Genomic DNA, 17933 nt, shown 5'->3' with positions numbered 1-17933 from the left:
GTTTACGTTTCAATGTATGTACTTTTTAAAGTTTCATTTTGCAAGAATAAGGACTAATAGCTTATGCTATTAAAACAGTTTAATTGGGAATGTATTTAATTTGAAGAAAGAAAAACCACATCCATCCCAAATGAAGTCACAATATGAGAACAACAGATGTAATGCAATTTCTCTTGGGTGTTTGGCTGCAACTGATTTCACCAAGTTTAGTGGGTAGCATCAATGCACAAACATTAACTATCAAATTTGGGAAGAGTATAAATGAAAAGACCTGCATTGCTCCTCCATAAAGGCATAGCAGATTTTGGCTGATTAACATCGCTGCATTAGCTATTTGGGATTAATCCCAAGGAGCAAATAACAGGCTACAAGAATGCTAAAATAAGCCTATGTTTACCACTGGAGCCACTTTGATTTGGGATGTTTGAAAAAGCCAAAAAAAAAAAAGGAAAAAAAAAGAGCCATCTAAAGCTCTAAACAGTACAATGGAAAGAGACGAAAGGATAAGTTAGTTTGTTTCTCCAATTACATTTTGTGCCAGTTTTTTCATTCATTAAATTTCCAATTAAAATCATTGCATTTGCATCTGCTTTGTTTGCTTATTTGAGGAAGAAACAGACATTGATGGTCACTTTGTTTTAAAGACACACAAAAGAAGAAAGAAACAACAAAAAACATCAGCTAACTATAAAGGTGATTGGTGTAATATGAAAGATTCAGAAAAATCAAACCCATTATGTAACATCTACAAACAGAAATTTCAGCAGCACTGTAGAGAACATTGTTTATTGTAGCATGCATTTCAGAGATACTGTAGCTATAGCAATTGCACTTCAATTTCTATACCACCTCATAGTGCTTTACAGCACTCTCTGGGCAGTTTACAATGTCAGTTTATTGCTCCCAACAATCTGGGTCCTCATTTTATTGACCTCGGAAGGCTGGAAAACCGAGTCAACCTTAAGCCCCATCAAAATAGAACTCCAAGCTGGGAAAGAGTTTGCCTGCAATATTGCATTCTAACCACTATACCACCAGGGCATCTGGTAAGATACTAGTTAACTGCACTGATTTTTTTACTAGCAAAGCCCATGTGAAAGTAGCTGATCACAACTTATTCACTTATTCCTTTGATCACATAAGGTTTCTTGTTGTACTTTATAAACAGCAAATTTCATGGTGATCTATCCACTAAGATATTAAGAGATTGATAAAAGAGCAGGGGTAAAATGCTCCCAGATCGGACCGGATCACCCGATCCAATAGCGATTTTTCCCTGTGGTTTGGCGATCTGGTAGTGATCGCTGCCCTGGTGTTTTTTACCTTCTGTGCATGCACAGGTGTGCATGCGCATGTGATGTGTAAAGGAGTATATGGTTTCATGCCTTCCCCCCACATTTGACTCATTACAATTTGCTTATCGGAAGGACCGCTGTATAGATGATGCACTTTCCTGCATGCTTCATCTTAGCTTGGTGCACCTGGAGAATAATAATCACATGTGAATGCTGTTTGTTGAGTTTAGTTTGGCGTTCAACATAATCATTACTCAGCATTTGGTGAACAAACTGGGCCTGTTAGGTTTTAATACTTCTTTATGTAATTGGATACTGGATTTCCTTATTGATAGGCCCCAGTTTGTGCAAGTTGGAAGAAAAGTTTCCAACTCCATCTCCTTGAATACGGGTTCCCCACAGGGCTGTGTCTTGAGTCTGCTATTGTTTACTTTGATGACCCACAATTGCTGTGTGAAATCTGCTACGAATCATATTGTGAAGTATATGGATGACACGGCAGTGGTGGTTCTTATCTGGGGCGACAATGAAGATGCTTATAGGGAAGAGGTGAAGACATCATTGTAGATTTGAGAAAGAGCCAGCATAGTCATACTCCACTCAGTATCAAGGATGTAGCTGTGGAAGTGGTCAACAGTATTAAGTATCTGGGGATGCAGATCAGAGGTGGTATTCAACTGGTTCATACCGGTTCATGTGAACCATCAGCGGAAATTTGGCCAAGGTCGCCGAACTGGTAGCAATGGCTGGCTGGCCATGCCCCTGAACCAGTTCCCCAGTCATCGCTTGCTCGCCCTGCCCGCCATGTTTATCACCGCCATGTTATTTGTGCACGTGCATCCCATGCCTTGCAAATCTAATGGGATGTGCATGCGTGAAGAACATGGCAGTGACAGCAGCAGCTTTTTCTGTGACCTTCGGTACTTTTTGGTGGCTTGCGGCCAGCCGCCACAGCCTCAAAGTTGGGAGGCTTCTTTGTCAGCCATTTTCCAGCAGTGGCAGCTGGCTGGGGGCCGCTGAAAACTCAGGTCAGCTTGCCTTCCTACCGCCATGGAAGGTAAACAGCCCAAACAAAGAGGTGGGGGGGGAGGAAGCTGGGCTAGAGCCGGGGCACTAAAGGAGGGGAAACGGGGGTGACTGGCAAAGGGAGGGCGGGGGTAGATAGGTGGAAATTCCAAAAACTTTCCTACCTTTTCCTGTGGGTGTGGCTAGGTAGGGGGGTCATGTGACTGAGTGGGCGTGGGCATGAGTGAAATCAAATTGGCCATGTCCACTCTGTCACATGGCCCTCCCACCTAGCCACATCCACCGAACCAGTTTGAAATCCACCACTGGTGCAGATAACTAACAATCTGAATTGGTCTCTCCACATGTCGTTCTTAGTGAGGTGTGCAAACCAGCGTCTATATTTTCTGCGTCGGACGAGGAGAGTACATTTTTCTCCTTCTGTCCTGGCCACTTTTTACAGAGGCACAATTGCGAGCATTTTAACAAACTGCATCACTGTTGGTTTGGTGGCAGCAGTGCTTCAGATAGAAAGTCCATACAGAGAGTGGTGAGGACAGCAAAGAAGATTATCGGAAGCTTGCTTCCTATTATTCAGGATACTGTTTATAAGCACTATGTGTTTAGAGCTCAAAGCATTGTTAGAGATCCCACACACCCACTTTACAATCTGTTTCTGTTGCTGCCCTCTGGGAGGAGGTTTCAAAGTATTTCTAGCAGGACTACCAGATTCTGTGCCCTATGCCATCTATCTGATAAACTCACAAGATTTGTTTTTTTCGCCATGTACATGTATACATCCGAACTAGACTATATTATTTCTCTGTGTCATATACTATATGTGGGTATATGCATAATTATGTATGTATGTATGTATGTATGTATGTATGTATGTATGTATGTGTTTTATCATGTTTATGTAGTGTATATTGGAGGTGGCAACCCTTTGAGAGCTGTATGTAACAAAATCTCATTTTAATGTATGCTGATTAGTGTACATTCAAAGTGACAATAAAGGTATTCTAAAACTAAGAATAGTGGCAGATATGGCTGGATCTTTTACTCAGAGCAAGTACCTCTTCCATACCAGGGTTTGAAGGAACACCTGTAAAAGTTTCATCAACACTACCCATAGTTGGATAGCAGTGAACGTCAGAAAACAACACACACACACACACACACACACACACACACACACACACAGTGTTAATCATAGAATCACAGGGCTGGAAGGGACTTTGGAGTCTTCTAGTTCAACTTCCTGCCCAAGGCAGGAGTCCTTATGCCATCCCAGACAAATGGTTGTCCACGCTTTTCTTGAAGACCTCCAGCATATTATACAATAAGCATATTATGCAGTATCCACTTGTTAAACCAAACAACATTACTATTCTGCTTCTGCTTCTCCCAGTGTCTGTCTATCTTTTCCTTTTGTTCAACTTTGCCCCCACTTCTTCATCTCAATTTGACAGAAGTTGGGCTTGACACCACATCATGTCTTGCTCTGCAGACGTACATGATTACTCTTCTGGAATTCATAACCACAAAATTATAAGCAAATCACAGACTTATGGGAATTCATTTCACAAACAAGGATGCTTTCAAAGACAAGAATGTTTATAGGCTGACAGTTTCGATTTAACGTAAAAAATGAGATAAACAATCAACATTAATGAAGGAATTTTTTTAATTATACACTCAAAGAAAAAAAAATGTTTAATGTGCCCCCTCCTTACTTACATCATCGTTTCTGAAAGGGTGGGGGTGGGGGAGAATGATAACGAAAAGAACAGCAAAATGGCAGAGGAGTTACACAACTACATGACTGGAATACAAAGGTTGCTTATCCTTTGTTTGTATACTTAAAAAAAATGACCAACATAAACCTGCCAAGAATGGTATATGATCCATTGATATGGAGACATAAGGACAGTCAGTCTCTGCAATATTAATGTCACTGGAACGTGCCAGAAACAGAAAAGTTATGTGCTTTCATTTATTGTGGTTTTTAATGCTTGTTTGTCTTATATCCTCCCAAAGCCACACAAACCCTTAAGAAGAGCTGAAGTTGGATCTTTGCTTGTCTGGAGAAGTAGAGACAAAATCAGGCTAGTAGGAGACCTATACAAACCCAAAAGGCACTGTATAGACAGAAAGACTCCTTCACAAGGCATTGTCTTTTTTTTTTTTTGCAGAGAATTTGTCTCCCAGTTTGACGTGCCAAACCAGAAACCCAGAAATGTCCATGTAGGCAAAAATATGGATATTAAATTAAGGCAAAGTAACACTATATTTATAGCATGGTTAAGTACATGATAGAAATGGCTGTCTTATAAAACAATTAAGGGAGGCCATTGCACACATCTGCTAATAATCAAGTTCTATTGAAGTTCATTGGTTCACACAATTGTACTCAATCTTTTAATTGATTCATCAGGATAGCAAGCCAAGTATGGAAACATCAGTTCAGTCTGAACACGTATCATACTGAGATAAATATTAAATTTAAAATATAAATTTTATATAGATATAAAATTTATATATAAAATATAAATTTTACTAAACTTATAAAAGTTTAGTAAAAAAATTGGGGGGGAGGGCCCAACAGGTTGGAAAATACTTTTATTCCCAAATCTTTTCCAAGGCGTCATTTTCTCAGAGAGAACATCTTGCCTCTTTTAATTTTTCTGAATCTATCCATCCACTGAGGAGATGAAAGAACTGCTTCAAGAAAAACAAGTCAGTGACCTTCTTCATACAAATTGGCTTGCCTCAGAGATAACGTTTAGAATGTCACTAAAAAGAATAATTCAGTTTATACTATCTAAAAATCTCATTTGTGGAAAGATAGAATTTTTCCTTTGAGTTCAGCCAAAGAAGAAAACACTGGATTGGCTATATCCTTTAATTTTATAACATCCGTACAAACCAATTCCAACATGAAGAAATTGTTATTAAACAATAAGACACAAAAAAGATGGCATTTCTGATTGAAGACAGTTTCTCTTGTCTGTTTAAAATTAAAGTTGATTTTTAAGTCTCTTTTGCAGATATCAAAGTCTTTGGGAATCTTAAAGAACTTTTAAAGTTTAACAACAATAATTTTCAATATCCACTTATACTGTATAATCAAAAAAGTTAAACTAAGTTATTTCTCTTTGGAAAAGCAGATTATTTTGATTTAGGTAATCCAATAGCTTTTTAGTTTGTTTTATATAAGACACCACAAATCTGTCACATATGCAAAAAAGTGAAAGTTCTCATTCAGGTACGCATTAAGATTAAAAATGCATTTACTGCAAAGATTTACAAACAGCAAAATATTGGACAGAATACCTCTAAATAAATCTAGTTTTGCAGAACAAATTAATGGTATTTTGGTGTATAGTTCAATGAAATCTAGAATTTGTTTGTAAAGGTGAGATGAAAGGGATTAACAATTTCCCTTTATAAGTATGGTACTCAAGAATTCTATGCCATCCTTACACTAGACTGTGTATCACTAACTATATACTATGTACAATTAACTCATATAACCATAACATAGATGTATTACATGGAAGTGTGGAACCACAACCCTTTTGCACAACTGCAGATTGTGTTTTAATGATAACAAAGATGGACAAAGTATAAAAATCAAGCTCTAAAATAAATAAATAAAAAGGAATTCATAGCTGCCATTTAGAGTCAAACAGAGGTGCATTTTGAATCTAAGCAAGCACTGAACACAGTTGGTAAAGTCAAATATTGCTGCAAAACTACCTTCTAAACTGGTTTGGCCACAATGGTACAACTAGGCACTACCCTAAATAGAAGATAAATAGACTGAACAGTAAAGTTTATTTATTAATACTCTCCAGGTTGGGGATGTAATGATATATATTTTCTTTCTAAAATAGAAATGATAATTCCATGTCTGAATTTATCATGTCCTAGATCAGGGGTGTCAAACTCTGACACCCTTTGAACTATGATGCTGGAGAAGATTCCTGCAAGTTCCTTGAACTGCAAGTCAATCAAATTGGTCAGTCCTAGAGGAGATCAACCCTGACTGCTCTTTAGAAGGCCAGATCCTGAAGATGAAACTCAAATACTTTGGCCACTTAATGAGAAGGAAGGACTCACTGGAGAAGAGCCTAATGCTGGGAAAGATTGAGGGCAAAAGAAGAAGGGGATGACAGAGAATGAGATGGCTGGATGGAGTCACTGAAGCAGTAGGCATGAACTTAAATGGACTCCAGAGGATGGTAGAGGACAGGAAGGCCTGGAGGAATGTTGGGTCGGACATGACTTCGCAACTAACAACAACAATCTCTTTAATGGAAGCATAATTATCATTTGTGATAATCTTCAGTGTATCTTGTTGGCCAGTGAGTCACATAGGTTGTTTGATTAAATTTATTTTTATTTATTTATTTTATTATTCGTATTTCTATGCTGCCCACTCTCCGAGGACTCTGGTGGCTTACAACAAAGACAGTATACTAAATAGTATATTGCCCCCAACAATCTAGGTCCTCATTTTACCCACCTCGGAAAGATGGAAGGCTGAGTCAACCTTGAGCCGGTGAGATTTGATCCGCTGATCTGCTGAATTAGCAGTCAGCTGAAGTAGCTGCAGTACAGCACTCTAACCACTGCGCCACCTCGGCTCTTATTGGCAGTAAGCCTGGTTTAGCAGGACTCTTCTTGTGTTTTTACATGGTTTTGTACAACTAAATGATGGATTCAGTACACTGGAAGGGCTAGAGCAGGGGTGTCAAACTCACATCATGTCGTCGTCACGTGATATATTGGGAAATTTTCCCCCTTTGCTAAACAAGGGGTGGGCATGGCCAGCACGTGACACATCTGGCCTGCGGGCCCTGAGTTTGACACCCCTGGGCTAGAGGCATATAGAATTGCTGAAGTATCTTACAACTTCTTTAAGTTGCACTGCAAATAGTTCAGAACTGCCTAACTCTGCAGAATTTCACGATAGTAGCATTTTCTGAAAGACTGAAGCTCTTCACTTGCCAAGTCTTTCTACCCATTGATAGATTTATTTATATCTCAACAACACTTTAATGTTGAGCTTAAGACTGCCAAAACGTTTGTCCATTTCCAGAGAGATTTACCAGTGTCTCTGGGAAAGGAAATTATTACTACTATTATTTCCATCATGAAGACTTAATAAAGAAATATTAGGAACATATGTCTCTTGTAATAAATGATTGTGATGTATCCATGATTTACAGTACAGTATATTTTTCTTTAGCTAATATTTAATATTACCCATTTGTTATTTACTTTTCTTAATGATCTCCTCCCTTTTCAACTTTCATATATCATCTCCTTTGTCTTACTTATCAGCTCATCAAAATCTCATACTGAATTATTCTGCTATATTCTGCCTAATTTAAGCACTATACTGTTTATTCATGTTTATTGATTAGACAATTATACTTTTCAAAATATAAAATGTAAAAGAAATGCAAATGTGTGTTTGTATTATATCCAAATCAAATCAAAGCTATATCCATATCCATAATTATATAAATTGGATTCAGCAGGGAGAAAGTAAACCCCAGTTTGAGTAAAAAGCATTGTTTTCTTTTTAAACTGAATTTTATAGTAAGTAGAAAGGATGTATTATTATTTCTTCTCCTTCAAGTCAACTGAAATCAAAGTTGACAATTCTGATTTCTATAAAGCAGAAATCAAAGAGCGATCCTAACAGCATTTTGATTTCAAACTAAGAAGTGAAGTAAAACTCTAAATTGGACAGATTAATGAGGGTGATTGTTACTTTTAAAGCCCTTTGCGACTCAGTATCTGGGTATCTTTGAAACTTAACATACTCCCTATTGAACCTATCTGTCCAATAAGAGAAAAGAAGAATGGGCTCTCTTCAGATTCTCTCTTTGGGAAATTGCCATCTACGACTGTATTTTCAATTGGGGCCTCACTTCTCAAATGAAGCTCTTCTGTCTGGAATAACATTCCCTCCAACACCTGCATGATCCAATCTCTGCTAGGTTTTAAGGTAGTTACATCCTGACTGTTCCAACAAATCATGTGGATGGATATGTTATGAGATTGTTTCCTCTTGCAATGGTGAAACATTTGTTATTGATGAATTTTATTATTTTGTGGCTAATAGATGAATTATTACGCTCCATTTTAACATTGTGGATGAAGACAGGATATGTAACCCACTCACAGTAAGCAGTTTTGGATCAGCATATAAACTTGATAAATAAAGGAAATAAATAAAGGAAACGGTTATTATTATGACTTCTTGTCCAAACAGGAGAGATAGTGTGCTGTGACAATTAAAGTGGTGGAGTATAAACAGGGGAACTCAGGTTCAAGTCTCCATCTGACCATATAGCTCAGTGAATGATTTAGAGCCACTCATTTTTTTTTTGTCTTGGCCTAGCCTAACTCAGGTTTGTTGTTATATGAATTAAATAAGCAGGGATTGCCTAAAAAAATCTGGAGGTAAGATGAATTATATATGTTATAATGAATTTGTTCATGTTAACCATGTTAGCAGCTACAAAATAATGATTAGAAATATTTAAAAGGAAAACCACACAGCATCTCATTCTGCACCCATGCGAAATATAGAAAGAACTGCAACATGGCCCCCATCAGTTTTGCATTAACCCAAAATTCACTTCTTACATGTCAGTCCCTGGAAAAGCATATTTCATGGAACAAGCTATTTTAAGAACTGTTAAAACACAACAGACCAAAAGAAAGTAAATGTACAGATATCTAATAAGGCCCAGATACATCTATTAGAAACCCAGCAGTCATTTTCAGAGAGACAATTTACTGTTGTTATTTACTGCCCCTAATCTTGTTAGGGACACGATGGCTCAGTGGTTAAGATGCTGAGCTTGTCAATCAAAAGGTTGGCAGTTCAGCAGTTTGAATCCCTAGTGCCACGTAATGGGGTGAGCTCCCGTTACTTGTCCCAGCTTCTGCCAACCTAGCAGTTTGAAAGCACATAAAAAAAATGCAAGTAGAAAAATAGGGACCACCTTTGGTGGGAAGGTAATAGCATTCCATGCGCCTTTAGTGTTTAGTCATGCCGGCCACATGACCACGGAGATGTCTTCGGATAGCGCTGGCTCTTCGGCTTTGAAACGGAGATGAGCACCGCCCCCTAGAGTCGGGAATGACTAGTACATATGTGCGAGGGGAACCTTTACCTTTACTTTTAATCTTGTTAGGATTGAGATGATTTAGGGCAAGATAGTTCCTTAAAAAAACCCTCTTCCAAATGGAAATTTTTTTGTATCTATAAGTTTCTTCAAAGTCTCCAATTAACTTTATAGCAAATCACCCTTGGACAACTGAATTCTAACAATTTAGAATTCCTCTTGAAAATGCAATGTACCGGGTTTTATAGTAGAAAACTATTATTATAAGAAAGATTGTAATTATTGTACAATTTTTTTTTCCTCAAGGACATATTTTAAAATATTTCTATCCAGTCAATATATTTTAAGGTATTTCAGGACACTGAATTGATAATAAATGTATTTATAGCTCTTTACAAAGAAAGACTTCTTCCTATATTTGAAAACTTTTTAGGAAATTTTCACTGAAAACACAAATACGTTGGCACAAAAGAGGAGGGCTATTCCAATGAAATTATAGCTCTTCAAGTAATTACACTGAATAGGGATCTGATTTACAACCCTGATTTATATTACTATGTCAAAATGCATTCTTTCATACTTTTCATAATTTGTAAAATATTGCCACTGCAATTACAAAAAAGAAAATATTTCCCTTAAAATAATGCTTTTTAAATTGGACAAATCTTATGGAATAAATTAATTTTTATTTTGTTACTCTGTAAACATTGAGTATATTAACTATTGAATCTTTTTTTTAATGCTCAATGTATGAAATTAAAACCAACTTCTGCATATCAAACTTGGAATAGCATACAGAGTTAAGCATTACTTTTTAGGTTTGGAATGTATGGTAAAATTCCCCACATGACTGAGTTTTATTACAATATTTGGACTCTGTTTACTTGTAGCGCTAGTAAACCTAGGAAGATCCTTATATTCACATAATCTGTATTTAATGTGAAGTTAAAAGGAGTGTTTTTCCTGTATCAAACTGTTTACTTGTTGAGTTCTTCATCACACTGTTCCAATATTCTCTAGAAAATTTTATTTAATTTTAAAAAAAAGAGAGAAAGAGAACATTTTTGGTGGTTCCATCAATGTCAAATTGCTTTCCCTCAATTGCTTTGTGTAAGACAGCCAAAACCTTCCTTATTTTAAAAGGGTTTGGGATTATAAGTGTCTGGTCTCCATTTTGATGCAATTTTTTTTAAAAAATATTTTTTATTGAACAGTTTTTTTAAAACAAAAAATGAAATTTTTACAATTTTTTTCTTTCCAACATTTCTGCATCACTATTCTGCATCATTTCTTATATATCCATTTCCCCTTTTTTCTATTTACTATCTATACATGTGATTCTAATATTTATTTATACATATGAAAATATCAATGTATTAAATTACAATCATGCATTCTGTGTCTGTTCCATTTCTACATATTTGTTACTACATTCAAACTCTGTATCTTCCTCATTTAATCTTTTCTTGCCCTTTATACTTCTCCTCTAACCATTCATACCATTTATCCCATACCATGTGATCCTGTTTCCTCCTTATCTTGTATTTCTTTTGTGAGTTTATCCATCTCTGCACACTCTAAAACTTTTCTTATCCAGTTTTCTTCTGTTGGTATATTATTATTTTTCTAATTTTGTGCATATATTATTCTCGCTGCTGTTGTGATATGTATAATTAAATATTGTATTGTTTTTTCATAATTCCCTGAAAGTATTCCTAATAAAAAAAGTATTCCTGGTTTCATCTCTATTCACTGTTTGGTTATCTCTTATAAATTTATTCTTATTCTATTCCAATATTATTTTACTTTGGGGCATGTCCACCACATGTGGTAATATGTTCCCGAATGTTGTTAAAAATTGATGCAATTTTTAAGTGCAGTATTTTTATTACAATTTGTATGTTTATTAAAACAGTGTCCTTTTCTTTTAAAATTCTATGACAAGTTGATTATATTTACTATTGTCTATAATAAATTAGGTAATTATTTTAGCATAAGGAAATATTAAATCACCATTATTTTAAATACAGTTAAGTAAATAAATCAGGGTGTATTATGGGGACAAAGTCCTCTCAGGTCTTATTCCAATAAATATATGTGGGACTTCACAGCTATAAGACTTCAAGAAAAGCTGACCAGTTGTGATGACATAATGGAGGCACCACTGCAGCAATTCAGACAACCACTAATATCTGCCTCAAATAAATAAATATCCCCACTAAAAATAACAAGTCTGACAGGAGGAAAACACTTGGCGGGATCTGCAAGACTTATTTTGAGATGTACAACTGCCACCTAGTGCCTAAGTAGAGATCTTACAGAAACTCCGTATTAAATATATTCTGCTAAATTTCTTGTTTTGCCTTGGTTTTAGGTTGGTCTCATGAATTTTAAGAAGATTAACCTTGCAAAATAAATAGGATGAAACATCTACAGAAATTATTTCTAAATTATAGCTCCAAATACTAGATTGAAATACTAAATTTACACGATGTGCATCAAATTAAAGATTAAAACATTTTGGTAGTGTTATATCAAGGAAGCTTTCTTTCTTTTTTTTAATAATCTTTATTTACATTTATCATTAAAAAAGAAGACAACACACCAGATAAATGACAAACAGAACAACAAAACAAATAACATACATGCCTATAAGTAGTACCTTAATAACTTAATATTCGGTACAATATATCTATGTTACATTCCGGGGGAGGCAGAACAACTTAATTTACATTTGTAAATCAATTAGGTCTATCCGACCTCACTTTACTTGTATAATATAAAATGTTCAATAAATACAACTCCTAATCTGGTTTGGGTTATAGTTTTCTCTTTGATAGCCAAATATATAGTTTTTCCCAAGATAAACATGTTTGTGTTTGATTTCTATCTTTCAGTTTTTTAGTTTATCTTTTCAGTTTTCAAGGAAGCTTTCTAATAAGGCTGGTGATTCTTAGGGCTGCACAGTACTTCAGAAGGAAGGCAAAAAAAAAAAAAAGTACTTAGAAACATGCAGAGGTGCAAATGTAATACCTGCCCACAACTTCTTAAAGCAATTGCACAGTATTGAGTAAAGTGACACACTTTAAAAACTGGCAACCAGGTGCCAGTTTTGGGCCTTGCATGCTCAAGGCAACTTTTTACCTTTGAATCTGAAACATAGCACAATTATCATGATTATCATGGAATACCACAAGGCTTCATTAAGATACCTGATCCTTTCTCCTCTTCCTCATGAAGTCTATGTGAAGCCTGCTGGCCTGGCAGTTTTATTTATAGTTGTCAATTCTGGCTTCTTGTTTTTTTTTTCATTGCCCACGGCTTATCTACTGCCTTTTACCTATCTCATTCTTTATTTGGAAATTAGTGCCTGGCTTTATGTTATCTTCTGTCTCTGCCTAATAACTCTAACCATATTCCTGAGTTGTCCCAAAGGTGCTTTTTCAAGAGGCAACTGGACTTTCTGCTTTTTCTTTGAAGACGTTTTGTTTCTCATCCAAGAAGCTTTTTCAGCTTCTTGGATAAGAAGCGAAACATCATGAAAAAGCACCTTTAGGATAACCATGACCTGGATGACTGAGAATCTCCATAGACATTCCTGAGTTGCACAATGATTAACATAATAGAAAGGCCATTCTTCCTGAAAGAATCAGTCTCTTGGAAGGGGCCATGAAGAAATCCAAATTAAAGTATTCTTGAAAGATGGTTGGCTAATTTCTTCCTGAACATATCCACTAAAAGGAGACCACTACCTGTCTGGGAAACTAATTGCAATGCTTTTTTTGATAGGAGTTTTCTAACATCTAGTTAGAACCAGGGGTGAAATGTAAAATTTGTTACTGGTTCTGTGGGCGTGGCTTGGTGGTGGTGGGTAATGTGATTGGGTGGGCGTGGCCAACTTTTTTTTTTTTAACTTTTCAAAGCATTTTTTCTACAACCTCTTTGGCTGAAGAGGTTGCAAAAAAATGCTTTGAAAAGCCTCTGCCGATCAGGCAACTCATCTGGGATCATCAGAGATGCTTTTTAAAAAATGCTTTGAAAAGCCTCTCTGATGATCAGGTAACTCAGCTGGGATCGTCAGAGACTTTTCAAAGCATTTTTTTTACCACCTTTTCGGCCGAAGAGGTTGCAGAAAAAAATGCTTTGAAAAGCCTCTGACGATCCCAGCTGAGCCGCGCGATCATAAGAGGCTTTTTTTTTTTTTACTTTTAAAAGCATTTCTTCATCGGAAGAGGTTGTAGAAAAAATGCTTTTAAAAGTAAAAAAAAAAAAAGCCTCTGATGATCGTGCGGCTCAGTTGGTCATGGAGGGGGGGGCACAGGGATTTTTGCTACTGGTTCTCCGAACCACCCGCCGCCATCGCTACCGGATCAGGCGATCCGGTCCGAACCGGAAGCATTTCACCCCTGGTTAGAACCTGTTACCTTATGTCTATTATTATGGATCACTTCACTTTGATGGAAAGCCACTGATGAGCTCACTTTGAGTATAATTTTCAAGCCAGTTATACAAAGACAGAATTGTCATGCAATCCATACTTTAATGACCTGCTATCAGAATATTACACAATACTCTTTATCAAATGCTTTACCTAACTTCCAACATCCAGGCCTTCTCCTTATCTGCTCTTTACAATTGCCTGAAGGAACATATACTTCTTTGCAGGACCCAAATCAGTTGAATAGCACTATCAAACCTCCATCCACCCCATCTGCAAAACATTCCCAATTTACTTTAAATCCAACTATTTCCCCACCAGTCGTAGTTCCCAAATGCATTTAGAATGAGTTGGGAGCTTCCAGGGAGCATCTTCAGCAAATCATTGCTCAGCTCAAGCTAGTTATAAGGTAAATTCAGAATGCTATTCAAGTCCTTATTAGCTGTCTGCTTCCAACTTACAAAATATTATTAGGCTCTGCCACCTATCATCATGAAAAAAAGCCAGGTGACCCCAGTAAAAAAAGCAGTATAATGCGGACAAACATTCTCATGCAAGTATAGCTTTCTGCCAACACAATCATAGATAGAAAACAATTCACCAGTGAGGAGAGGCCCACAGGAGCTTTTAACTGGATACAAGCACAAAGAAAACACTACAGACATAATTTATATTTTCATACCATCTAGTAAATACAATATTTCTGAAACATCCTGAAAACCCAGTTAAAGTATCTCAGGACAAATCTAACCAAAATTATGAACTGTTGTCCAATTGAATAATGCAATTAAAACAAGATGATTATTTTAAATAAGGTGATTATTAAGATGTTCATGATTAATAATTTTAGGCTATTTAGGTTCCTTTTAGGTTATTTTTTTTAAGTGCTAAAAAAATAATACAGATTCTGTCTTCAGGTTTACATTCTAAAACAGTAATCTAATTAGATTTTCACATTATCCTGGGATTTTTTTTTCAAATTGTATTCAAAAATGCACTGAGCACTGAATATGGATTTCCAGAATGAATATTTTTATTTTCAAATTCTTGGAAAAATAAACCATTAAATCTTGCAAGATACGTCTGTGTTCAGTTTTCAGTGGAGTTTATTCCAATTCCTGTTTATTTCAATAGTGAAATCTGTTTTCAACATAAGGTTCTATCCAAGCCGCAGTCTCAATCTTTGATCCACAGTTGTAACTCCACACCAAGGCTACAGTAAAGTATCCAAGATCAAAAAAATAGCATAGCATTGACTAATGTCTGTCTTGTGGATAAAGAAGATTTAAAACAATAAAGAATTGTTATGTTCCCCGAACATGATATTTTGATAAATTTCCAGAATAAACTGCTTTTCCAGACCTCAGTAATTAAATAAATGACATGTACAGTAATCCATATAAAGAAGCAAAAAAATAAGCAGTCGAGATGCTCAGTCATCTGAAGCTGTGTTGATTGATATACTTTTAAGAACCACTAAGGCTAAAAGAATTGCCTTGGTTAATTTTTTCTCCTACTAGCAGGATTGCTGTGGGAAAGTTCTCAAATCCCTAATTCTAAAAAGAAGCTGATTCCCACAGGGGTGTGATCACAAGTGATTTCTGCTAGAATCCCTTGAGTAAGATCAACAGGTGGGTGAAAAGCATACACAACTGTGTAGTCCGAGGCCTCTTTTCAAGGTTGTAGAAGAACTACGCCGCCTTCGGTCTGATCTAAGTGTAGTACACAAGGTTATCTGCCACAACGTCCTACCTGTCAATGACTACTTCAGCTTCAACCGCAACCGAATCCAAGACCTCAGTGCCTTCCGCCATGCCCTTAAAACTTTCTTTTTTCAGCAAGCCGGGCTGGCTTAATATATATTTTTTAAATATATTTTTTAAATAATATTTTTAATTGGTTTGTTATTTTAATTTGGGGCCAAATTAATATATATCTTTTTAATTGTTTTTAATGTTTGTATTGTATGTTTTTATCTGGCTGTACACTGCCCTGAGTCCTTTGGGAGAAGGTGCGGTATATAAATTCGAAATAAAAAAAATTAAAAAAAAAACAATATACGAGCACACAATAGATACAAACTCAGGGTAAACCGCTCCAAACTCGATTGCAGAAAATACGACTTCAGCAACAGAGTGGTCAATGCCTGGAATGCACTGACTCTGTGGTTACATCTCCAAACCCCCATAACTTTAACCTTAGACTGCCTACTGTTGACCTCACCCCATTCCTAAGAAATCTGTAAGGGGTGTGCATAAGTGCACCAGCGTGCCTACCGTCTCTGTCCTACTGTCCCCATTTATTCCATAACCATTTCCTGTATTCATAATCATGTTTATACTTATATCTGTTATCTTATAAATGCTTGACAAACAAACAAATAAATAAAAACTTTGTAACTCTCCTCCCAATGAGCATACAATAGGTTGGTGTTCCTCTATGTTCCAACTGCACAGCCTTAGCTGCTACTCTAGCAAGAGGGAACAAAGAGCCTAATGGTCAGGTGGGGAAAGAGGGAAAAGGGTCATTTCAAAGTCACCGATTTTCATTCAAGAATGACTGTGGTAGATACGACAGAAAGCCCAGGACTCACTCAAGTGGATTGGTAGAATGAAAATTGGTATTCACTCTGTTGTATCTTTGGAAACTGCATAACAGCCCTTAATGTTGTGGGAAAGGCAACTCTTTCTTGGTTTAATTGAAACTGAATAAAAAGGAAAAGGGAGAAGTCATTGAAGCACAGAGGCGCATTAAACTACCCCCGTTTCAAATTCCTACTCCTGGAGAAAGGGTCCTATGCTTACCAGCGCATACATTTGGGGGAAAGGATGTTTTCCCCTAGCCTATGCTTCCAACATGAAATCTTTATTTCTAGAAGGCAGTTACATGATAAAGGAAACCAGCGTAGAAATACCTCCTAATGGACTTCTCTTTAAATTTCACATCTGTGACTATTGAATATGCTACTGTGTCCAGAGAATAAGATGATCCAGGAAAGCTGAATGTGATGGACATTCAAGCCATGCCCACAGAACCAGTAGTAAAAAAATTTTGGATTTCACCATGGCTTCATGTATGCATTTTGTTCAGTATATTATTTCTCATCAGACTGAAATAGAAATTTATCTAAGTGATTAGAGGTCTAATACATTTCATAGTTCAGAAGCCAAATGAAAAATCTCCAAAAAGAACCTTCCTCTAATAGCTGTTCTTGGTTCTTTCTCCGAGAGTATTGTTTTCTTCTATTTAATATTTAACATTAAATAATGAAGTCAAATTATTGCCTGTCTGGCTGTTTCACACTGTTAATTTCATGCTTGCAATAACTGATATCTGCATGTTTTTTCCAGTCTTTAAAAAAAGGGAAAAGTGGGAAAAAATCTTCATGAAAAATTAACAGATATTTCTATATGAGACTAAATGAACATATTCATTTCAAAAATAGCTTGAAAATGTATGCTGATAGGCTTGGATATGTAGCTTTCAAATAGCCTTGCATGCAGTAACCTGTGGAGCCCTCAGATTTGTATCTAAAAAGGCTTGGTATCTAATAATATCAACAACAAAACACAGGTAGTTCTCATTTAGTGACTGCCTCAAACAGTGCCCATATGCAGTTATGAAAGTGATGAAAAAGTAACTTTGTGACCAATGCCCACATTCATAATCTTGGAGTGCTCTCTGTTGGTCATGTATTTGCCATTACAGTCAGTAGTACACATTGTCTTGTGTCTTTTTTTTTTTCTCCTTTTCCTCTTGCAGAATGGTGAGCTTGCCTGAACAAGATACTGTATTTATTCTTCAGCTGCTTTTCTCTGCCACTCAGTACATTCCTAAAAAGTGCTAATTGCAAGTTAACAAGCTTAGTTCTATGACCTTAATTAGTTGATTAGAATCTATGGCAGGCAGCAACTATGCCTGAAACTGACAAGTTCCTAATCAGTTTCACATTAAAGACTTTTCTTTGCTTCCTAAGTGGCTCTCTTCAATGGGTGTTCCCCATTGTGTGTCTGCTTACTCTCTTGTATTATATTATATTTA

The 17933-nt window shown here is 36.3% G+C and overlaps 1 protein-coding gene across 3 annotated transcripts in view; it reads right to left on the bottom strand.

Moving 5' to 3' along the window:
• The window catches only part of FMN2 (formin 2), a 183907-nt gene that overhangs the window by 124284 nt on the left and 41690 nt on the right, over positions 1 to 17933 (bottom strand). The window lies entirely within an intron of this gene.

The sequence above is a fragment of the Pantherophis guttatus genome, chromosome 1, assembly GCF_059756535.1.
Source record: "Pantherophis guttatus breed Tessera chromosome 1, ASM5975653v1, whole genome shotgun sequence".
NCBI lineage: Eukaryota > Metazoa > Chordata > Lepidosauria > Squamata > Colubridae > Pantherophis > Pantherophis guttatus.
The sequence above is the reverse complement of the archived record's forward strand: the minus strand, read 5'-3'. Positions and strand labels throughout refer to the sequence as shown.